We start from the raw sequence: 24,985 nt of genomic DNA, 5'->3' as shown, positions 1-24,985 counted from the left end.
TTCATGCTGTGTTCGGTGTTTGCTCACGTCCTTTGATGTCACAATGCCAAAATTATCCACAGATAAATTTGACTTCCCAGTGGTATTTGTACCAAAGCACATTTCAAAGTGCTGGAATTCCCCTGGGGGCAGAAATGCTATTTTGGGGTTTTTTGGTGCTCCTCAGCCAGCTTGAAGGAAGGATCTGTGCTGAGGAAGGGTCCCATCCCCAGTTTGGGGCAAGGTCACAGGCATGGGAGTAGGTGGGTGGGGTTCCATCTCTTTCCACCCAGGTGTGCTGAGGGAACAGAGACCTGCCAATGTCCCCCTCCCCACATCAGCAAGGTGCTCAGGCTGTATCAAACATGTTGGAAAAACCTGGGTACAGATTTTTGTTGCTCCCAGGAAGCAAAGCATGAGTAAGGACAAAACCATGATGCTGCACCACCCCACTCTTCATCCTCCTCATCCTGCAGGCAGATTGCTGAAAGTCAGACTAGATGCTGATGGACAATGAAAATTCCTCACAGTGGGTGCTGCCAGGGGTAGAAAGCAATGGGTTTAACTGGTGTCCTGCAACACCCAGGGGGCAGGATGGGACGAGACAGGCACCTGCAGAGGCTCAGACCACAGTGGTTCCCCCGATTCCTCCAAGCCCAGCACTTCCCCATATCTGAAGCCAAGCAGTGCAAAGCTGCACACACACGCTGAGCCCCCAAGTCAAACTGCAACACTTGTACATCCCACAAGGAAAAAAACTTTAAAAAGGAAGGAAAATTCAACACATGGTTGATGTTTGGAGTGAAAGCCTGGCCTGATTGTTTAAGAGCTTGCTTTCTCCTCACTACCATACTTACACACATCCATCCTGAAATTAATAAAGAACTATCTTTAATGCAAAGTGGCTTCAGATGTGAGCCACTTCCACAGCCCATTATCAGCATGGTGTTTGTTTTTCCATATTGACCGTGTGTGTAATATAATCCTTGTTTATGATAATTGATTTTCCTTGGACTGCCTTCCTGGGAATAATATGCACACTTTTAAACTCTCTCTTTAAAGATCAAATGGCATTTGGGCCTGGTGATTTGAATCTGAGTTGGTCAGAGCATTTAATACAATAAAAGTGAGCTTAAAGGAAAGCAGTTAAACCCTGGATATTTTTCTTATTGCATAGCCTGAAAACCCTTGAATTGAGAGGAAAGTTTGCATCTATTTTCTTGTCGTCTATTTTAAAAGCTGTCAGAGTTGGTTAGTCTCTCTTAAAATTAGTCCTTTGGATCATCTTCTTACTAAAAACAAAATCTGAGCTTTTTTTTTTTTAAAGCGATAGCGGATTAGGGCAAGAAGCTTTGTTTAGCTAAAGCGAGGGATTAGAGGAGATTTGCCCCCATAAAGTTGTGGTTTGATGGTGCTTTTATCCCTGGATGTTGCTAAAGCTGTGTTGCTTCAGGATTAGGAGCATACAAAGAGTCTCCTTGTGCTGTTTCACAGCCAAGAGAAAGACAGGGGGGAGAGGGAGAGACAGGGGAACACATGCAACAGAACTGGGAATTCCTTGGTCACACAAATGTGAAGTTTAAACCCCCTGACACAAACTTTGCTGGACACGTTGTGAATGTGAGATGGGAGCGGTGGGTGCAGGAGCAGAGGGGCTGAGGCTGCCTGGGCCACCACTTCCCAGGCTCCTGCCACAAACTCTGCTCCAAACTGAGCAAAATTCAGCTGGGGCTGGCAGGAGAAGAGTGAGGGGAAGGCAGGGCTTCACCAGGGCTTGGGCAGCACTTCTCCTGAGTGAACCCTGGACCATCAGCAGCCAACCTGGTGGAAGAAACCACAGCATTGCTCCAGACGTGCTGGAGCCCAGCACTGGGACATGGGGGAATCTCATTAATTCCAACACCAGCCAGCTGTGTGAGGCAATGGTGATCCTCAGCCTTCCCACCTTGGGGAGATGCTCAAATCTTAGCATGCCCTGGTGAGATGTTCCCACCAGCCCCACTTGATGATATCCTTGCAAAAAAGCTGTAAGTAAAATAGAAATAAATCAAGACCAAGCACCAAGTGATGATGGGACTTCATTTTCTCTGCCAACAGGATTTCCAAGCATTAGAAGACAGACTGTGGGGGATTTGGGCAGGAGACAGAGAACCTCCAAAACCTTAAGGTTTTACACATATGGGAGATTTACCCCAACCCAAATCATAATACAAAGGGGTGTTTCATTTGCCAACTCTTCCTGCATGACATGATCATTTCAAAAGCAGGGATGAGGAGCAAGAAAACCTAAATCCCAATTCAAATCCAGCAAAATTCCTGAATGAGAACTTATTTCCATCCAGTGGCAATTTATATGTGTCCCCAGTTCTTTATTCTGAGGGACATGGAGCCATGCCTTGGTATCCACAGTACTTGTAGCAAAGGTGTGAGACTACTAATGTAACACCATACTGGGCTAAAGAAGGGTCTAAAGGATCTTCATCCTCCAGACCCCAGTGTGCAGCTGTGCCAGAATGAAAAAAACAGGAAATTACATTTTACTAAAGAGCTAATACCCATTAAAAAGAAAGCCTAAAAATCCCTCTTGTCACAATTAAACCATAATATCAGATTTTTCTGGAAAATTAAGTGGCTCAGAAGGTCTTTGACTTTATCAAAGGACATTCTAGCTGATAAATGATAAATGTTATAGTCTAAAAGCTGCAGGTTGTTACACTTGTGCCTGTATTTGAATGTGAGTACACCAGTATGTGCATATATACTTTTCTAAGCAAACATTTGATAGCAAATGACTGGTTGAGAAGTTTTGTTAGAACCAAAGTGATGATGAGCAAAAAACCTCTTCAGTTTTGCTTTTCCCTTTGCTTTGCCATGTCCTGCTGGTGGAAGGGGGAATGGGCTGGGCACAGCACCCTGGTGGGCTGGCTGACACCAAAATGACCCAAAGTAGCCACATGACAGGGTCTCACTGGACCAGCAGCTGGCAGAGTGGTGGGATGGGTGGGAAGTGCATCCCGGGGTGGGTGGAAGGTGCTTGGAGGGATGGTTCTCTGGAGGAAAGGTTTTCTTTATAATTCTCTCTGGTGTCTGACTGCTCCTCTGCACCTCTACACAGGGGAATTCACTTCTTGGCCCACAGGAGCATAAATAAAAGCCCAGGCTGATGTAGAGTATTCCACTGCCTCTTGCACATCTGAAGTCTGAGTTTTTATCCCAGCAGCCCTCACCTCCATGGATAGAGCAATGTCACTTTTTCCCTCCACGTCCCAGTATCAGAGCACATGGACATTTCAGCCTGAGATTATTTCCTTAGTGATTAAGTGCTCTATCAGCTGCAAGAGGAGACACAAACCTGAAGGATAACAAAGCCTCTGTGGCTGGGGAGAAGAGGCAAAATCCTCTCTCTCCTCTGCACCAGCCCAGCAGCATTTTCCTTTCCTTGTGGGGCACTTGCCAGCAGCAGAGCACTGTGATTCAGGGACAAACCTCCCTAAACAACAGGCATTTCCTCTCCATCATCTTTGCATCATATGACCTTCAAAACAAATCAGAAGGTAAAATAAACACATAAAAGCAGCAGTAGTATTTGGCCTGACTGAACTCCATCAGGGCTGGGGAGCTGGAGGAATGCATTATCAGTTCTGAGCAATTTTTGATTTTTCCCCAGTGTGGGACCGCAGAAGTAGCCTTATTGAAAGGCCAGGATCTGCTTCTATTTCAACCAGTGACGGGTGCATTTATATTAAGTTGATTCCCCCTTGAAATTATCCAAGTTTAAAGAATTATCTGTCTGTATGGAAAAAAAAATTATATATATATATATATATATATATATATATAAATAACTGTGCACCAGCAGTGGCTGTTCAGGATGATGTTCTGGGTTTGGAAATTACCTATTTAAGTCAATAAATGGGTTAGAAGGCAGAGAAGGAAAGGAAGGTAGAGTTTGGGGTTCTTAATCATAGCTTCCCAGGCTTTAGCTGCTCTCCCACTGTTGAAAAATGTTTCAAAAAGCAAAATAAATGATCTTCTAGTTACTAAAGTATTGATTTTGCCTACATCCAGTAATAAAGAGCAAGTCACCTGTAGGTAAAACTCTTGTAAAATATATTTGATACTATAATAGTCTGGAGATAGAGTTACATGCAGCTGAGAGAGGCAGGGGGATGACAAATCATTTCTAATAAGGTGTTTACCTAACATATTTCATGTCATGTGTTACACAGAACTGAGCAGGGCTCATTTTCCTTTCCCCTCCTCTGCCAGCCCCTCAGAGAAACCCACTGAGGTGGGGTGGCACAGGAGATGGCATGGCCTTGGCTGGTGCCTGCAGCCAGCACATCCCCAAAACCAGCACCAGTGCAGGGAAACTGGGTTGCAACCCTTCCTGCAGCTGCTAAAACCCAACACAAGGGCTGCAGCCACTGGGCTGGTGGAGGTGGCTGCTGGGCCATGCTCCTGACCTGGGAGGAAAAGTTCCTTTTCCCCAGTCCTCTTATGTCCTTGAAATTTCTGCTGCAGAAAACACAGCCAGCCTGGCTGTGTGCCTGGGAGATGGATTTTATCCCCCAGGAAACGTATCTGTCATTTTGCTCAGAGGTAGGTACAAAATAAATGCAGCCATGCATTTGAGCATCCGTTACTGAAGGACTGAACTTAGTGCTAAATGATGTAAATCTAGATAAATATCATTGCTTTTGAATAAATTACTTGGGGTTTACACCAGCAAAACAGCACTGAGCTGCATCCAGCCTCGCTGCCAGGACTGGCAGAGCCTGCACTGATGTCCAAGAGATCAGCACTGGGGCTTCTTTCTGAAAGGGTGGTTAGGGAGATCCAGCTCTGGGCCTGATCTGCTGGAGAGGGACAAATCCTGGTCCCAATGGCAAAGCCCTCCTCTGGTTTCAAAGCTGGGATAACCCAGCTCTCGGTATAAATCGAGCCTGAGTGCACACTTAGATGCAACCCAGCTGCAGGAGCAATGTCTTTCCTGAGGATAAGGAGAAGCAGCTCTCTGGGGGATAAAGCACAGCAGAAAGTGATGCTGGATTCAAAGCATCCCACAGTGCAGAGCTGGAGCTCAGCTAATGGAGCACAGGGCTGACACAACAGTGGCTTAAGGAAAAGCAGGGTCAGAAACACTTCATTGCCCCAAACTCCTTGTGCCCACACAGGCAAGGGCATCACATTGTTCCCAGAGCATGCAGGTCCTCTTATGGATTTACCTTGTGCTCTTAAAACAAAACAGCAACAAAAAATTCCCCCCAGCTGTTGACAGCTGCCCAAATTATGGGATGCTGAAAGGAAAGCCAAGCAGAGACTGTCTTGCTACTTAACCACCTTTGCTACTCATGTTGGCAGGGTCTCAAGGTGGAAAATGCAGCCTTTCCATGCCAAGCCCATGGGGAGGGCTTGAATTTAAGCAACTTTCTGGAGTTTCTTTTCTGGTTGGATAACATTTCCAGCCCTCCAGGAGCTGGAGAAGCAACTCCAGGAGCTGTAACATCCCGATCACAGCCTTCCTCCACATTCTCATTTATTTCCATGAATGTCTGGATAACAAACCAGAGCACTGTGGCCGCGTGGAGAGCTCTTCACCTCTCAAACAAGCAAGGAAAGGCTTTTCTGGCAAGAAAATGCCTGTCAGAGGAGAGGCAGCATCCCACTATGTGTCCCATGAGGGTGAAGAATATCAAAATTCCAGGCACACCCAAGCTATAAAAGATGTCTGTGAAGCTGCCTGGGTGGATATGTTTGGACCAGGTTTCAGGATGACCATTGTAAAACCCTGAGAGATTATTTTCCCCTAAATTAATCTATAGGTGAGACAGACACCAAAAAATACACCCCACCATGTAGCCTACCCTTCACCAAGGGGCTGGGCAGATCAGGCTTCCCCAGTTCCTCCTCCAGCAGCAGCAGATGGGCTGAACCTTCAGCCTGTGTTCAAGCCCTCCTCATCTGTGGGCCTGACTGAAAAGTGGTTTGTTTTCATATATATTTCACTGCCTTTTGTCTGTAAAACACAGAAAAATGTAAAAAAAAAAAAAAAATACCCAGCAAAATACAAGAGTGAAGGGTCTGCAATGACTTTCAATTGTCATTTCTGCAGCCTCACTGAGGAGGAAGAACATTTTTCTCAGGAGATCCAAAACCCAAGGAGCTACCAGGACTTTTTGGCCGTGTGGTGGCTGATGGACCAACCTCCCACCCATGCTGTGTCCCCCCAAGACCTGGGTGATGTCACCTGCCCCCACCACTCCACCCTCAAAGAACAAGAGATGTTTCATACCCAAACTACAGCTGCAGCACACCACAGCAGCATTTCTTCCATTTCTTCCTTGCTTGGGATTTCTTTTCCAGGCTACTGAGTTACTTGGAGAGTGCCTTCAGATTCCTCCTAAAAACCCAAATCTTCCATAAGTGGGATGGTTTTTAAATCACCTCCACTCATTTACATAACCTTTTTAAAGCAAATAATAGCATTTCATTGGCTGTAGACTGATGAATAAAAACTGCATGAGGATAAGGAGTAGCTTGGGCACTGGATGGCCCCAGACCAGAATTAAGCCACAGATAAAGGGCTCTGAATCCAAACCAGGTGTTAACAAAAAATCAATTTTCAATGCATCAAGACATAAAATAAATTAGTAGCATTTTAAATTAAACAGGAACCCTTCTGATATAATATGGCAAAAATTTTGGTTTTGCTGGTTCTTTCCAGGCAGCCTGTGAAAAGACAGGAGGAGAGCCACCTGTGCCTTTGTGACAGAGCAGAGCAGAATGCAGTGTCCCCAAGGGAAGGTGGACCCTGAAATCCATTTCTCCCAGGAGGGCAGGGACTGGGCTGAGGGAGGCTTCTCCTCCAGAATCTGCCTCTGCTGGGCACATCACTCCCTTATTTATTTGCCTTTTCTCATCACCTTTCCTGCTTATCTCTTCTGCCCTGGATGCCCTCCTTCATCTGCAGCTCCTGGGCTGGAAAGGGCCCCCTGTTTGGCAGGAGCCTCTGAACACAGCTGGGATTCACTGAATAAATAAATAAGTAGATCTGCCTGTCATAACTATACTTTAAATTCCCTGCACGGGAGAGACTTCCCCTTTACATTCTCTCAGCTAACACTTTTACCAGGAACCACAGGCTGAAAAAATTGATCTTTTTGGCTGTTTTCACCTAATGCTCTTGGTAGATTTGATTCCTTACAGGTATTTTTTTGAAAAATAGGCTAAACTAAGGAATGGCTTATTACAGTTACAAACTGCAATTAATAGCAAAAAAAAAAAAAAAACCAAAAAAACCAAAAACATTTCCTTGGCTGCATTTGAGAGAAGGTTGAGACAAATGAGGGAATATGAAGCATTTTTTACTCACAAACATAAAACTAGTTATTATCACAATTAAGAGAAAGTGAGAATAGGAGGAGGAGCTGAACTTGCTCTGTTTTTTGTAATATGCAGCTCACATTCTCCTTGAGGGGCAAAATTATAAACTCACATGCCTCTGCAGTCAGGGTTTAAACTTTATGTCTAGATGGAAGTGTTCTCTAACTCTTGACAGAGGAATGAAGAGCTGGATGAAGAATTGGAGGAAGTGTAAGAAAGCAAGCAGGAGAGAGAAGGTGTTGGGTTCCCTTTAAAGCAGGTACCTAAATCTGAGGATTTTTTTTTAAACCCTCTTTAAGATGAAGGCTCTGCTAATAACATGTCCAGAAGATGGCTCCTGGCAAATTGCTTTGTTATTCTTGTCAAAAAAAAAAGTCCCTTGGAAGCAGTCAATTTTAAACCATATATCAAAATGATTAATTGCCCTTAAATGAGCAGATGTTGAAGTACCCTTGAATGGGGCTAACGCTTTTTGGATTGCAAACATAATGTATTCATGGACTTGGAAAAATATCATTAGGGCTATTAATTAGCTATAAGCACCAAAAGCTTTGGTGACTCCAAGGTGTTCATTCTCTTTTATTTTTTTTTCTCTTCTTTTTAAGACTTAAGGGGGAACAACTGGTTTTTCTGGAATAAGGTTAAGAGGTTTTTGGTTTTGTTTTTTTTAATGCAGTGCAGAAAACATTGTGAAGTAGTTAAAATTGGAAAAAACTGTAAGAAATACTGTCTGACCTCTAAATATGGGTAGGAAACAGCCCCAACAGCCAAGACTTAAGGAGGGAGCACTAGTGGGGCAAAGAAGGAGAAAGGAGGGAATAAAAGAAAGAAACCTGACATTGCAGGAGGCTGCTTAGAATATAATTCTACTCTCAGCCAAAGGAAAATGTGGTAAATGGTAAATATTGCATGAAGGTTTGAGTCGATTTTGGGGGGGAAAGATGCTTTGTGTCCTCTTAATTTGGGGAGAAAGAAACTTTTATTGCATACTTGACTCCAGAGGAAAAAAAATATAAATTCCTCTTCCCACTAATCTCACTTTCCTCCAAACCTCCAAGAGCAAAAGGAGAAATGTAGCAAGCTGTGGCTTGAGACTTTTTAGTAACAGAAAATCCTTAACTGTGAGCCAACTGTGAGCCTATTTTGGTCTCTTTTCAAATACTGCATCAAATATATTTTCAATGAATTCATGAAAAAAAAAAAAAAAGAGGCAGAGAAGAGGGAAAAAAAAACTTTTTAAATCTGTTTAAGTTTATAAACAAGATTAAAGAAACAATGTCAAGGGTCTTATGGAAATGGTGATAGTGCCCCTTTAAATAAGAGCAAGTGGAGATTTTCTATATCACTGTGCAGTTTAAATCTTTCTTGATGGACCGGACACTAGTCCTCCTTAAATCCTTCAGAAAGCTGCTTTAAGGAAAAAGGCTGCGAGGAATTTCTTCTCGCTTTAATTGCTTAAGAAACGGTTCCCACAATGAGCTGTGGCCTAGATTTGCCTCTCATTTAAGTTCTGATTTTTAAAAGTTCACAAGTTAATCCCCTTTCGGTCTCACACGAATGCGGTTGGCGTCGGGGACAAAGTACTGGACAATGTCTGGAACATTTCAAACCCCCAAAAGATGCCCCATACCATAAAAAAAGAGAAAAAAAAAGAAAAAGAAAATAAAAATAAAAAGAGGGAGAGAGGTGGGGGGAACCCCCCCCAAAACAAAACCAAGCAGCAAAGTGGCCTTGATTTAGTTAAGTAGCTATTTTAAGACCTTGTTGCCATTATAATTTGAGGCAAGTAGAAATGCCTTGCACTGTATTTGCTGTAGATCCAGGGGAAGGAGGTTTGTCAGTGTTTTGAGTTTTTCCTCCTTGTCCATCTTCCAGGGATGGAGTTTTATTTCTCATTATTCAGCCTAAAATTAAATTTTCACTTTTCTAATAGTTTACTGTCCTGGCAAGAGGTGTTGTAAAATTTAAAAAAAAAAAAAAAAAAAAAAAAAAAAAAAAAAAAAAAAAAAAAAAAAGCAGCCAAACAAACAAAAAAAAACCCCAAAACACAAAGAGACAGAGGAGGGAGTTAATGCATTAGCTGTTTAAAACATAACCAGCTTGGCTTTGATTTCAGTTGTTCTGGAGAAAACAACTACGATTTCTGTGCAAATGCAAACACATTATTCTGTGGGGATGGGGATGGAGTGGTGTATGTTCAATATCAGAGATAGGGAAATTATATGTATTTCAAAATAAAATGAAAAAAACCACAACTTTCTTCCAACATTATACCATATCGTTCCGCTGTTTGTTTTGTTGTTTGGTTAGGTTTGTGTTTGGGATTTTTTCTTTTCCCCCGAAAAATAAGCAGTTTTTCAAATTAAAAGTAGCAGCTGTCCTTCCCGTCATGCAGGTGAGGGGGCTTAGAGCTTTCATGGAAGCCTGAAATTCACGGTTTACTTAGGAAAGACATAAAAAATGGTCCTTGAAGGGGATTTTTGGTACATATATAGACCCAGACAGTTTGCCAAAAACATTACCGTTAATATCATGGAAACTTTAAATATCCTTACTACATAGCGAACTAATAAATTCCTCCCACCCCGTCTCGAAGTGCAGGATCAAGTCTGGGTGGCAGATTTATTTATTTCCATATTTCATTTTGTTGTGTGAGGCAAAACCCAGACAGATAAAATTGCCCGATATCTACCCTCGTCTCCTCATTTGTTTATTATTATTATTATTATTATTATTATTATTATTATTATTATTATTATTATTTTGGCGGGGGCGAACAGAACCATTTCTCGCTCAGCCGAGCCAAGGTTTTTTGTCGGACCCGGTGCCAGACTCAAGCTCGAGGAGTCCCGGGGTGGACGGTGAGATGCTGGGGGGTCCCCGCGGTGCCAAAAGCCCCTTCCCGGGGCTGCCTCCCCTCCTCCTGCGCATTCCCCATCCCTCCCTCGCTTCCCCGCGTTTTGGAGAAGAAACTCCCGTCATCTGCACACGACTGGTGCCGATTCCCTGATGCTTTGCCCCATCGATACCTCGGGGCGGGGGGGAGATGTGATAAATCAGTTCCGCAGACAAACTGGGGACACTTTTCCGAGCTGCGCTGAACGCGCTCTTTACTCGTTTCTGCGAACAAGAGCCGAATTAAACGCAATTTATCGGGGCTGGTTAAACGGCAGAAATCCCGTCGCTGGAGCGCTCGGGAAGATATTCTGAAGATAGAGGGAAACTCTTATTATTTCTTCGAGGGGAAAGGGGAATTTAAAAATTCATTTTCGTCTAAGTCATTAGAAAATCTCCCGTGCTCTCAGCGAGCAGAGAGTGGAAACAATGGTGACATCGCGGTCGGAAGGGTTGGGAATTCGTGCCTGGCTGCAAACGACAATTCAGAAACAATTGAGAAGAGGCGCTGCCCCCAGCCCGGTCAGGCACAACCCCCCCGGCACAAGGGGAGCCCCCTCCCCGCTGCCCAGAGAGCTGCAGCCCCCCAAAGTTTGCAGGCTTTGGAGCAGAATTTTGCCCCCCGGGGTTGATGTTTGCAAGCTACAGGTCCGCGGGGCTGCTCCCAACAGGGTTTTGAGAGGCGAGGAGGGGCTGGCAGGGGGGCTGCTGAATTTTGGGAAGCGTGGCCAGCCGGCTCCCCGGCGTTCCCCGTTCCAAGTCGTTGTGATTAGCGCAGAGGGGAAGGCGCCGGTGCCAAACTCGGGGGGCGGTGGCAGTGGTGATGTCCTCTTGCAGAGACACCCCAAAAAAACCGAGAAGGGCAACCCCGCGTTGTTTTTGCGGGGTGGTGCCCAGGCCAGCCCGAGTTCGGGTCCCCGAAAAATGAACCCGTAAAGAGATCGCGGCGCTCAGCGCGCCGAGTTTCGCCCAATCGGTTTCGTGGCCAAAAGCGGGTGTTGGTTTCGAGGGTGCGGGGAAAGCACGGGGCGAGGGGCTCTCCTCGCTCTGAGGGCGAGGGGGACGTCGAAGAAGCGAGGGCAGGAATAGGTTCGAATAGATTTCTATAGGTTCACCCCCTCCGTCTCTTTCCCGAGACGATCGCTTGGTACCCCATAACCTCTGGTTAAAAAATAAATAAATAAATAAATAAATAAAAAGAACAATATATACAATAAAAATAAATACAAGAAAGTGGCACTTAGAGCCTTCTGGTGTCCCGAGCCAGACCGATCCCTTCTTTTTTCTCTTTTGGTCAGAATTTGTACAAAATATCAAGCTCAAATTAAAAGGTCCTCTCCCCCCCTCTTATTCTTTCTTGTTCCCTTAATTCCTGTCTAAACGGTTTTGCTCTGGGAGAAGAAATCTTTTCTATAGGAGGGAGAGAGGAAAAAAAAAACCTTCAAGAAGAGAAGGGTATTATTGTTTTAATCCTCTTACCCGCAGTCATTTTAAAACAGGGTGTTTTGGAGCCTGAAATGGCGTCTCGTCTCCCAATCCCATCCTAAATCCTCCTGGGCTGGGAGAGAATCTAAAGGCAAGGAACTGGCATCTATTAGCAATCTCTCTAAAGGCTTTAAACTGCTCTTTCTGCTGCGAAGGCATGGCAAAGCTGAAAAGCAAACACAACCACCGCTCCAGTTAGTGAGCTCTGCCAGATAACCAGCCCGGCCGCTGGACGGGAAGGTACCTGCGAAAATCCCGCAGAGAGAGTAAAAAGGGAAAGAAAAGGAAATATAAGAAAAGGGAAAAGCTGGTTTTCCACTTTTTACATACCGAAGGCAAAAAAAAAAAAAAAAAAGAAAAAGAAAAAGAAAAAGAAAAAAAAAGTATTTCGGGGGAAAGTATTAAAAAAAGAAAATCATGAGCGGGGAGATGCGTTAAGTGCTCGTTCTGTCCCCGCCGGAGCTCCGGGGGTCCCCCCCATGCCCGCTGTCCCTCTCTGTGCCTCCCCGGCTCCCCCGTCCCGCCAGGGCCGCCCGTGCGCTCCCGGCTGCTGCAGCGCCGCTTCCCCGACGGGGCGGGCGGCGAACCCATCGCCCAGCGCTGCTCTGCGCTCCTTCCACCGCTCCTGTTTTATCTCTCCGTGTTGTGGCCGTGCCCGTTCCCCCAGACCCCCATTTTAAAGAGTAGTCGAGGGGTGCAGCAGGCTAAGCTGGGACAGCGAGGCGGCCCGGAGGAGGGTGGGGGCCGCGGTCGCTCTGTAATTAAAATTGGGAGGTTATACCCCACCAGCATCACCACCCAGGGGCCGTCGGGGGAGAGGGAAACTTCAGGGTCTGATCCAGCGCGGTGCTTGGCGGGGGGCGCGGGGAGAGGCACGGCTTCCCTTCCCTTCCCGGTTCCTTACGGACCCCATCTCCCCCCCGGTCCTGGCTCTAGCCCTCCTCCCTCCACCGGCATCCCGTCCGCTTCTAGGGATTTAATTAGGCGTTTACACCTCGGCTTGGAGTAAATGACTAGTAAGAAGTGTTGGGGGGAGTGGGGGGTGCATCAGCAGCCCCGTTTTGATTGACAGCCTGGAGGACCATTGAAAATCTTGCTGGGTAGCTCCCGGGTCGCTATGAAGCTCCTTTTAAAAATCCTTCTGCAATGCTGGCTCCCGGTAGATGGCAGCTGCGCCGGGCGCGCAGGCAGCGCGGGCGGATGGCGTAGGGCGGCCCGGGGCGCAGCGCCGCTCCCACGCGTGTCCCCGCTCCCCGCGGCGGGCGGAACGGCTGCCCCGCCGCCCCAGGTAAGAACCGCGCGGGGCCGGCTGGGCTGGGCATGAAGAGCACTTTGGGGATTGCTTGCGAGAAGGGGGAATCTGTCCGCGGGGGAATGCGCGGCGGCGGAGGCACAGCTGGCAGGGATGCGCGCACCGCCGGGGAGAAGCCCAGCCCGGGCTCCAGCGCAAATTCTGTGTCCCCCTGTCCCTCCTTGTTTCTTTTTCATTTTTTTCACTTGTTTATTTGGAGTATACCATGCTACAAAGAATAATATTAATAATAATAAAAAAAAAACTATCGCGAAAAAATTAACAGTACCGGCTCGGGGCCTCGTTCCCTATTGACTCCAACTTCCAGCCCGCTCCGGTGCGGGTTTAGGCAGCTGGCGGGGATGCGAAGGCTGTAACCCGGCTCGGGGAATGGTGTGGGACGCTCATCCCTCTGTCAGCCGGGCTCCGCGAGAGGAGAGCGCAACTTTCCCCCTATTTACATAATGATATTTCAGTAAGCTGCGCCGCCTGGGGCGAGCTGCCGAGGGCAGAAACACCCCCGAGCAGGGCCGGGAGCCGCGGACGATGGCCATGGCCCCGCTCGGGGTGGCGCCGGGACTGGCTTTTCTTTCTAGTGCGGCTGGAAGTTGAGCGCGGAAGGGACGGCAAGATGCCGGCAGCGCTAGGAAGCCTTTCTAGGGCAAATCACACTCTCCCGTCACCCCGTCGCGGGGTTAGACGGCAAAACGGACAGGAAGCCCCCTGTAAGCTGAGCTTGCAGGTCGGTCTTGCGGCCCCCCTTCCTCGCTCTCCCTCTTTAAGGGGTGTATAAATCCCGGACCTGCGCTGTCAGCCCTTCTTGATAAATTAAGGGCTTCGCAGTCGAAACCTATTTACACCTCCATTATAGGGCTAACCAAATGGGGATCCGCATGCATATTTTTACCGCAAGAGATCTCATACATCTCCGCCAGAGTCGCCCCTCGGGCCATGGGATAACAGATAGGGAAGGGGGGCGGGTTGCGCTCCGCCGCGGCCAGCACTTGAGCGGAAAAAAGTCCGTGTCCCCACTCGGTGCTGGCTGCCCCGGACACCCGGGGCCCGATCCCTTTGCAGGGGCAAGGAGAGGGCTAGGGTGACCTCCGGAATCCTTGCGGGGGAGCGGAGACTCGGGTTCCTCTAGTCCGAAACAAGGCCCTCGGGGAAGTTCCTCCTCCGATGGAGATGGGGTTTGACTGCGACACTTGCCGTGCTTGTCCCTTCATTTGGGGAGAGAAGGGACAAGAAGAGCCCCATACGGAGTCACCCGGTCCCCGGGGTTGGCGGCTTTTCCCGGCTGCGCTTTCCATTTATTTCCAGGCGGCGACCTTGGGCGCCTCGGGGGAAAAAAGGGGTCAGCGCATCCTGGGACAGGTCCTTGGTGTCCCCGAGGGTCCCCTCGGCGAGGCTGCCAGCAGGAACGAGGGAGGGAGCAGCATCCCCCGTTTCCCGGTGGGATTCCCGCACCGAGCGCTGCCCGCTCCCGAACGAAACGAAACGAAACGCGGCCGGAGCGAGGTGGAATCGCAGCCCCGGACCCGGGCAGGGCTCGGCCCAACACCCCTGCCCCTGGTTGGAGGATTTGCGGGGTTGTCCCGCACCCTCTGCTGCAGCCGGCCGCTCTCCGGCTGTGTCCCGCATCCCGGTTCCACCGGGGAAAAAGAAATGTCCCCGCTCAGCCTCATCCCGTCCCCTCCGGCGGCCCCCTCCAGTTCCACTTGGTTAGCTCAAGTTTTCCATGTAAATGACAGTAATAAATATCTAATCATGTCCCGCAGCTATCGGCGGCTCGCAGAGCAGCCGGCATTAATGAGACATCCAGGGGAAGTGGGGGAAAGGAGAGGGGGAAAAAATAAATAAAAAAGGAAAGTTTTTCCGTTCTCCCCGAAATGGTTTCTGGAGGCGAGGCCCGGCCGAGATGACGGGGTGCTCCGGAACGATCCCAACTGTGGGGTCGCGCTCTGGTTCAAACCCGTCCCCTCTAATTAACCCCCTCCCCAAAATCCCAGCAATTCCCCTCGAGGGAGTGGCGAGTCCGGTCGCATCCCCGAGCTGGGGGCCGCTGTCCCGAAAGCCCCGCGGAGATGCGTGTGCCCATCCCCGCCGTGATTCCCAAACAATTAACGGAGCGGCAATGAGCTCTGAATGCTGATGGTGGGCAGAGGGGGGGGAAGGCTGCGGCTGAAATTAAACCATGAGAGTTGGATTTGTTCGCCTAACGCTAAACAAATGGACTGATTACCTTCTTTCCAAACGCATCAGTCATACTACATTAAGTAGCAGAGAGCTAATTATCCCAATTAGGAGGCTGATTTATAATTAATGGCTTGGACCAAGTGATAATTGGATGTTAATGGATAACAGTTTTGTTTGAAGTAGCCTCCCGCTTCCCCAAAGGCAGGGCTGGAGGGTTTGGGGTTTATTTACCCTCTCTCTCCCTCACCTCTGCACGGAACACAAAGCAAAAGAGAAGTGAAATCTGCTTTTTGTTGGATGGGGTGAGACCTTCCCCAGGCTGGGGGAGCCGCTTCCCTGCCTGTCCTAGGGAGAGCAGGATGGGACTCACCCTGATCATGAGAGGTTGTGCATCCCCCTGGCCCACACCCCCCGGGCAGAGAGTAAATCTGCAGTTTCTCACTGCTCTGTGTTTCTCCTGACCACATCTCAGAAACAGCTTGCTGACTGTTTAGCTTATCCCTTCCATGTTCACTTTTCACACAGGAGTAAGTTGATGCAAGTCAATCCCACTTCCCTGTTTGCCTCAGACTTGGACCTACAAGCCTTTGGCTTTTGGATTATGTTTCCAAGTTCAATTTTTCCGTTCTAACTAAGAGCGCAGTGGGCACGAAATTCCTGAAAGGGTAAGAGTGATTTAAACCCTGAGTTACCTCATGACTGATGAGAAGTTGTATTAAATTATGCAAACATAGTGCAAAAATACACCCGAAACAGTACCATCAGTACATGGAAAGAGTTTAGATCAGCTTTCTAGCTTTTTCTGATAATTTGAAGAGATCTTGATGTTGAAATGGGAGATTGTCCTCATGCTCACACTCGAGCAGGGATCTTATTGCTGTATCGGAAGGAACATCTGTTTCACGGAGCTGGTGCAGATGTTGCTTTTCCTTCATGCCAGTGTCACTGCCTGCACCAAAGAAAGGAGTCAGAGGAGCTTCCCACAAATCAGAGAGAAAGGCAGGCTCACCAGGCAAGTTTTGCACAATATAGTTGTAGAGGGAGTGACTGCAGTGGGTTTTGTTCCCCATATCTTTATCCTTTAAAAGAATGTTTTTCTGAGAAAGAGGGAAATCGGATGAAAAGAAGCTGGAGCAAAGAGTTTCTTTTTTCTCTGTCATTTTCTCAACTAGTCCTGACAAAACAAAGGTGCTGCAGAGAAGGTCGAGGACTAGCTCTTCTGATAGAACTGCCTGCTGGCTTTACTGGTGCCACTATGGGTAAACTGTTCAGCTAGAAGTAGTCCACGTTTTCTAAGATTCCAGTGGTTTTTCAGGGGCATCTCAAAACTCAGCTTGTCAGGTTGAAAATGCTTCTACTGAGGCACTGACTAATGTCAGCTGGGCATAAACTCTTTCAAAAGGTTGAGTGCTGGTTTATACAATTTGTGTTGGAACAGAACCTTTATAGCTACCTTGCTTCATTTGGAAAAACATAGGAGTATGGAAAATGCTGAAGAACAGCGATTCAATAAATTCCAAATTTTCCAATCCTAAACAGCTACTAATAAACTAATCTACTTCGGGGGAATTTCCATCAAAATATGCTGGTGGAGAATTCAGAAATGTGCGCAAAAAGTCAGGAATTAATTCATGGTGTACCTGGGTTAACCAAACCCTGGGTCTTTTCCCATCAGTTTATTTCACTCTAAGAGTTTGTGAAATTGGGGTTTTTTTTCCTTTTAACTTCATTAGGTTGTGGATCAGACTTCTTCTGTTTCCTAAAGCAGTTCTGGTGGAATTACAGCTCGCGGGAAGGAGAGAGTCTCTGAGGGAGGGCTGGATGGACCAGCAGTTTTCCAAAGGGAGGGAAATGGGTATTTTCACCACGAGTTGTGGGTAGCTGGCACAGCTCTCTTAGGACCAGCAGCAGCCTCTGCATGGCCAGAGCAAATACTGACTTGATGAACAGTGCTGTAAAATTGAAAGTGTGAGTGTGATGCTTGGGAACTCCTCTAGGATCTTCCAAAGAAAGAGTAACAACTGCACTGGGGGAGATGAGCTGATGGATCTCGGCAGGGAGAAAATGCAGTTCCCAAGGGAGCTGTGGGAAGCTGATGTGTCCAGCTGCGCCGAGCCCCGGGCAGAGCAGGGAGCAGCTCTGTGTTAGCCCTGGTGGGTAAAGGTGCCTCTGCTGAGGGGCTCCACTGAACCCAGCAGACATTTAGCAGCTCTGCCCTGCTTTACAGCACACAGCTCTTCAGAGCACAGATCACCTGCTGGTGGCCAAAATACATTGCTTACCTTGGCAGCCGTGCTTAATTCGGTGTAGGGATCCAAAGGCTTACGGGAAAGGAAACCCTGCATGCACTCGTGGTGCTCCCCAGCCCCGGGCACTGCTGCCCTAACTCCAGTTTGTGGCCCTGTTTTAAGGTGGCACAAGTCTTTCCCCCACCCCAGCCTCTCGTTGTAAAAGCCACTGAGCTCAAGCATCTTTTTTAGTGGTAGAATGAAGATCGGTGTTACCACTTGCAAAGAAGAAAATTTCAAACTTCTGTTTTGCTCTTTTAAGGTGTTGGAAGACCCCCACAATTGCATGGCTTGTGGAGTTGCCTTTCAAATTATTTATTTTCCTTTTAGACCAAGGTAGGATTGTCTGTCGTTTTGCCTTATAGTTGATTTAAATCTGTGCAGGAGCAGCTGCCATCCTGTGTTTTGTGACTGTTGTTTGGAGTGCTGCAAGAATCATCTACAGAGGCAGGGTCCAGCTGAACTTGCAGAAACATCCCAAGTTCAGGCTCTCAGCTTCTGTTGCTTTCAAATTTTACTTGCTTTTTCAATCTCTCAAAACCACCTTCAAGTAGAATTGCACTCGTCATCATATCCTCACAACCCTCCATCTAATCAGCTAAAAGAGCACCTAGGAAAGCCCTTTTGTGCCAGCGGGATGAGCTCCAGCAGTGGCAGAAAACACTGCATTTAACAGACACCCTGCTCCCCTCCTCCTGTGCATACCAAACCCTCTCAGCCTGACACCCAAAAGTTACAGCTTCAGTTTTTTACTTTCTACTTGATGAGCAGTGGTGGTGGATGGAAAAATCACCCCCCCCTGCATGCCTCATCCCAGTGCCTGCCCGTGGAGCCCAGCATCTGGGCTGAGGCATGGCACTGGGAGTGCCTGGAGCAGCCTGCATTCCCACCTGGCTGCCGGGCTTGCAGCGCCTGGGAGCAGCAGGAGAGCAACTGGGAATGCCTTAAACTGCCTCAGAAAATCTTTACAAAGCCTGTCTGTGCAGTTCTTGTGGCGTTGGATCTCCCTTGTTAGAGCTCAGTGTTAGATTGTCAGATCAGCGTCGTGGTTGTGGTGCTCAGGACAGACACAGGTCCTTGTCACTAAAGGTCACAGCCTTAAAAACATATTTTGACACAGAACCATAGTTCCTTGTCTTCTTAATGAAGTAAAATCCTCCAGGATACAGCTCCATCTTCCAGGGATGGGAGATTCCTGGACCAGAAGTCCCAGCAGGCTGCTTTCCATGACGGTCAGTTTGCTCTGTTTGCTCTCAGATGGGAACAATCTGCAGTCAAATATGCTGCAGGCAAAAGCTGTTTGGGGGCAGAGAGCACGCAGTGAGCACTCTCATGCTTCCAGCAGCCCTGGGAAAGGGCAGAGTTTGGTTTGGAAAACTCCCTTTGCCAGCATTAGGGAAAACAAAATGATGCTTCTCAAGAAAGCCTTTTTCACATAAGTGAGGCGAAGAACTGAGCAGGTGCTTTGTTGCTTTTCTTTTCATAAAAGCCCCAAAGATAAACCCTTGAAGCAGTTAGTGAATTCAGTAGCTTGATTGCAGGGTACTGTAAGGTCACTCCAAGTTCTGAATTCAGGCAGTCCAGAGGCAGAGATGCTGTGAGGTCTGGAGACAGGTGGGCAACATGGGAACGTGCGAGCCTGGCTGCAGTGGGATGCATCTCATATCCATGGATGTGGAGTGTGCACCAGCAATGTGGGCAGAGCTGGGCTGCAGGGTTCCATTTCCATTCTGGTGTTAGTGATAAGAAACCTTAAATGCATGACTTTTTTGTTGTTGTTGCTGACTGATCTGGCAGAATGAGATGAAAAACTAGAGTCAAAGCGATTTTCATATCAAGAGCTTGTCTTGTTTACGTGGGAAAATTCTCCCCTTCAATATAATTTCCAAGAGCTTCTACTGAGATTTGAGTGCTGCTCTGAAGGCAAAAAGGGAGGTCTGTCCTGGTTTGATCTGTAAGCACTGCTTGTCTCGTGTAAATTATGACAAGCAAGGGATTTCACACCACAGTGATGTTTAGTGATGCCACTCCTGGCTCCACACTGGAAGCTGCTGGGCTGCAAACCCTAAAACTTATCCCCCACTCAAAAACAGAGCCTTTAAGGATGTCCTTGTTTTTTTATTTTTTTTTTTTAATTTTGGAACTAGCTAACCTTCCATCTGAAGAATGCCCCTGCAAACAGAGGCATTGAAAAGTCTTTTGCCAGGAAGTGTCCAATCAATCACTTCGTTCTGTTATCTTTTGGGTGAAAAGTGATTATTTCACAAAAGCCTTAAATAAAAATCAAAGCAACTGATGCAAGTTGCCCCTGACAGCCAGAGCCTGTTACCTGCTCACAGCCTGGTGATCAGAATTTCTAGGGTCCTGCAACAAAATTTCCTTGTCTCAGCAGGATGCTCTGAGGCTTGTTTTACAAAAATTACAAGCCCTCTCACATGCTGAAATGTTTCCACTACAAATAGATGAGTGTTACCAACACAGTTGCTGAGCTCATCATCAGCACAGCCTCAGAGTCAGGTATTTGACAAGGTCTACCCAAAAATGGTGCTGCTGTCCCTAACTGGGAGTATTTCCAGATTTCAGCTGCTAGCAATCCTCCTGGTTTTAAGAAAAAGATCTCTTTATTTCTACCAAGGTCACTAGGAATAGCTGAGTGTGAGCTGCAGGAATTGGTGTAATTGCCCAGGTTTTGCTTTCAGTGCATTGTCACTTGCTTAACTAGATCCTGCTTAATTAAGATTTCCCTCTGCACTTAGAAATTAACTTTATTTAAATCCAGGGTTTTTCACAGGTGTAAAAATATTTCAGGAAGATCAGAAATGCAGAGTCCTGGTGGGGGGTTTGGGAGCTGTTCTCAGTTCCTCATTTCAGATATAAGCAAAGTCTTTTGGAAGCCTGTTTTCATGGTGCATGCTGCTCTGGACTTTGACGTTTGAATGAGAAACTGTGATGTGTTGCATTATTTCAAATTATTTATATTTCATCCACTACAAAGATGAAATTGTTTCCTTAGACATTCAGTAATCTCACGCGAGGAACAAAACTGATTTATAACGTGTTGGTTATTATCTTACGTGATTCTGGGCCTTTATATATCTAAAAGATTTAGGGATATATTAAAGAAAAAAAAGACTGAAGAAAACCTCTTGCTAGGATCATTTATTCATAAACCCCCAGGTATGTAATTCATTTAGTACCAAGTACATATAAACCCAATGTCTGTCTATAGAGTGAGCCTGTTCTCTAGAACATGAGTTTCACAGATCAAAGATTTGTTATTTATCTTTCTTTTGAAGTGTTTCTGAATAAGGAATTAAAGCATAAAATCATAATGCAGAACAGCTCTGGGGGAGGTGAGGGGGGATATTCTGTTGTGATTCTATTTTCAGTGATGTTTTTTGCTGGTGGTAATAAGGGAGAAAGGATCCTGCAGCACAAACCATTTGCTGTTTTTCCCTGTTAGTGATGAACAGCGGGCTCCTTTGCTTTACATAAACACCAGCAGTGATTTGTAGCACCTTTGCAGGTGCTCAGGCTGAGGACCACAACTTTTCTTTTACCTTGCAGGGCTATTCCTATTTTTGTCTGTCACCTGCAGAACCCTGATCACCAATCAAGTGCACCAGACTTCTGTTTCATGCTTGATGGTTTTTAACTGATCATTTCCTTGTGCTCAAGCTGTTCTTTGTATCAGGGCACAGACCTGAGGCTGTGCTGTGCTCTTCCAAACTTTAAATGTACCTGTGATAAATCTCTTCATATGCAATGAACTATAGTGCTGAAATTCCCTTCTGAAAGTCACTTTCTAAAGTCCAGATTTGCCTTTTTTTTTCGTACAGCTATTTCCCAGGTAAAGAAGGTTTCATACACCCTTTCTACCATCACCAGCCCTCCCACTGTCCTATTCTTTATGATGGCACCTGAGTGTCTCATGTAGACCCCTGAATTTAGTCTCAGTATTTCTCTGAGTTTTGGATGACTCACTATTTGGAGGAAAAAGAGATAATGGTCCAAAGCCCCTGCAAAACTGCATGTCCTGCATCCAGCCTCAGCCTCATCTCACCTGACAGTGTTTGCTTGAGAAGGGCAAATGTCTTGTTTGTTATTTTGTTTAGGTGATTTTTTAGTTTGTTTTTTTTTTTCCTGTTAGATGGGAAAATATGGATGTTTTCTTGACAGGTACTTTTCAGGAAACTTCAATACCTCATTTTAAAAATTCTTCTCAGATCTGTCTCAATTTTACATATACACAAAACACTAGGAACAGGAGTATTAACCTGGTGAGGAAATGTGTGGATCTCAGGACAGAATTACATGCAAAATTATACCACTATTTGTTACCAGCTGAACATGGAAACTTAAAGCCTTATACAAAGCTGAGAATATTAAAACCCAGGGCCAGATCTCCCCTGTATGCCACGCTGTTCTGTGGTGCACAATAAATTGTGTGTATGACTCCATGGGAGCCTGAGGTTCTCAAGGCCAGTGCTGGGAAGGGAAGGATGGGACTCACACTGGTTGGAGCAGTGCAGCTCTGCTCTGGGATAACAGGGATCCTGTTTCTGGCTGGTAAATGTGCCAATTGTTTTGCAGCAGCTGAATAGAGAGTGGTGAATGGAGGAAGCTGGATTTCTCATAGACAGCAGCAGTTAAAGCTAGGGGGAATCCCATGTCGTGTCTGTGAGGATCCTGGATCCTGGCAGGACACTGAGAAGTCTGCAGGCTTGGGATGAAAAATAGGCACAGCATCCGTGAGTCTTCCATAGTGAAAGCGTAAGTGAGAGGAAGAGGCAGAGGAGGGTTTTTGACACGGAGGTAGGAATGCCAGGATTATAAAGGCAGGAGTGGGAACCCCAGCAGGGTGTGGAGCAGGGCATGCCAGGAGACCTCCCAGCCCTGTGCTGAGCGATCTGGGAGCTGGGAGAGGGCTGGACTCGTGGTGCTGAGGGTGGGAGAGCCTCTGCTGCTGCCCTGGAGCTGTGCAGGAGGAGAGCACAGCCCCGGGAGGTGCCAGCCCTGGCACTGCCCGCAGCATCCCCCTGCTGAGCAAGCTGCAGCATCAGCCCACAGGCTCCCGGCAGAGGCGTTTTCCTCTCACCTGTTATTTTCCTGCACCTTTCCTCAACTTCCATCTCCTTTCTTCCCTGTTCCTAACACTTCAATGATCTCTGATGCACAAAGCCAGGGTGAGGAATCCCCTTCCTTTCAGGATGGTTGCTGTTACCCTCCCAGCTTATCCAGAGCTGCTCAAGCTGCTCCTCCCTTCCATAAGGCAGGAGTTCAAACTTTGCTCTCATCCTCCTCCTGGCTGTGGCTGCTCCTCAGGCCCTCCAGCCACGCAGAGACATAAAAGATGCATTTGCAGATTTTGAAAATTAAAACCATCCATACAGCCAGTGGGAAGGGATCAGCTTATTTGGTTGCTTAATGAAATATAAAGATTATTTTAACCAGTGTAAGCACTATTCGACAGCTTGTGAAACACAGCGGTGCCTTGATGAATGGCTTTCTCCATTAAAAAAAATTGCTGCATGATGTCTTTTAAATATTTAATTTATTGGGGCTGGAGTGAGCTCGGAGCTGACGGTTAAACAGGAGCTATTTGTGGTCTCAGTTAACTTTGCTTACCAGGCTGAACCGTTTCGCTCAGTAAATTCCCTCGTTTTTTGTACAAGATCTGGGATGATACATTTGCTGCACAAGTGAGTAGGAAGTTCTGCCTGCTGACTGCACTGCAGTGTAACAGGCAGTTATCACCAAAGCTGTGATGGGCATTGACCCTCATCCTCAATCCATCCCATAAAGTCCTTCTCTTTTTTTCTTTTTTTTTCTTTTTTTTTTTTTTTTTTTTTTTTTTAATGCACTTTCTTCTAGGCTACTCAAAAATGCACACACAAAACCTTCTTTTAACAATCAAAACACTGAAATACTCCTGGAGCAAGTGTTTCAGTGGAAACATCGGGCTCCAGACACAACACCACTGGCAGTGTCCTTGGAAGACTGTAGAGTATGGGAAAATTCCCCTCCTCTCCCTCTTTGTTTTTCCTTTAATGTGCCAGCTTGCTACACAGCCGACGACATGCAAGGGGGATTAGAAAAGAAAAACAGGCATTTCTGTGAGTTGGGAGTTAAAGACACTTGGCCTCCCACGTATCTTCTGGCAAGGCTGAGCCCCGGTGTGGATTCTCCAGCCTCTATTTATGGACAGAGGTCTGGCAGCAGCCCAGGGCACTTAATAGGTTCTGTGTCCTCAAATGGTTTTCACGAAATACACAGGAACTTAATAAGCTTTGAGACCTCCACCCTGCTGGCCAAAGCTGGTGCAACCAGCCAGCTGGTTCACAAGTGAGGTGGTGAGAGGGGAGGAGGCAGAATGAAGTTGCAAATCTGTTTTGCTGCGTGTGCTGGCCAGAAAAACCAGTCCTGCCTTTGTGACAGCGAGGCAGTGAACAACTTTGTTGGGTGGCATGATGCTCTTGGGAAATGAGCCACGCCAAGGATGGGGTGAGGCTGCAGCACAGGTCAGTCTTTCCCAGGTGATGGCAGATGTCCTCTGTGGTGCATGTCCCTTAACACGTGCCACCAGCAGCAAAACTCTGCAGTCCAAGAAAGCAACACAACAGCTGTAATTTCACTGTGAGCCCCATTGTTAGGAAAATAGACAAGAATGCCAAAAATCTGGTGGTGTGTGAAGCCCATCACCTTGATCAGAGAGCCAGCAAACAATTCTGTCATTGCAAAGCTCCATTAGAGTAGAGCTGTGGCATCCTTGCGTTTCAGTTTGCACCTCAAATGAAATGTCCATTTTCACATTTCATCTTAGAATAAATAGGAGTCAATGCAGAGTGGGTGAACAGGCAGACACAAAGCAGATGAAGCTGGATCAGGATGTGTGTCAGATCTCTGTGTGTAGCCACACCCAGACCTGTCACCCCCATGGGCACTCAGTGCTGAAACGATGCAGGGGCAGAGCCATATATAAATAATACAAGCAAATATTACAGTCTTTTCACAGTACAGAAATACAGCAGATAATCATTCTTCCAAATTCTCACTGTTCAATGCATCGCATTCCTCCTAAAACCATGGGCATTTCTCCTAAAATAATCTGCTCCCTCCAGTGTTTAAATTGTTTTCTAAGAGGCTGCCTGAAAAGATGTCTGCTTTCCTTAAGTTAGTCCAGCTGACCCTCTTTCCCTGAGCGTTTGTTCATTGCACTGACTTTCCAGATGGTGACTTGCTGATGTAAACGGTGGTTTAAAAAATTTATTTTGTGGCTAATGTTTCACAACTTCCTTTCTGATGTCTTACAAACTGCAGAAACGACATCCTGGAGGCCCTCAGTCATTTACAATAGGGATGAATGAAGCATTGCTCAGCTTTTGAGATCAATATTAGCTCAGTTTTACAGATGGTGTGTAAGGAAAAAGAGCTTGAAGTTTCATGCAGAGCCCACACTATGAAA

Source organism: Erithacus rubecula, assembly GCF_903797595.1.
Source record: "Erithacus rubecula genome assembly, chromosome: 10".
NCBI lineage: Eukaryota > Metazoa > Chordata > Aves > Passeriformes > Muscicapidae > Erithacus > Erithacus rubecula.
The sequence above is the reverse complement of the archived record's forward strand: the minus strand, read 5'-3'. Positions refer to the sequence as shown.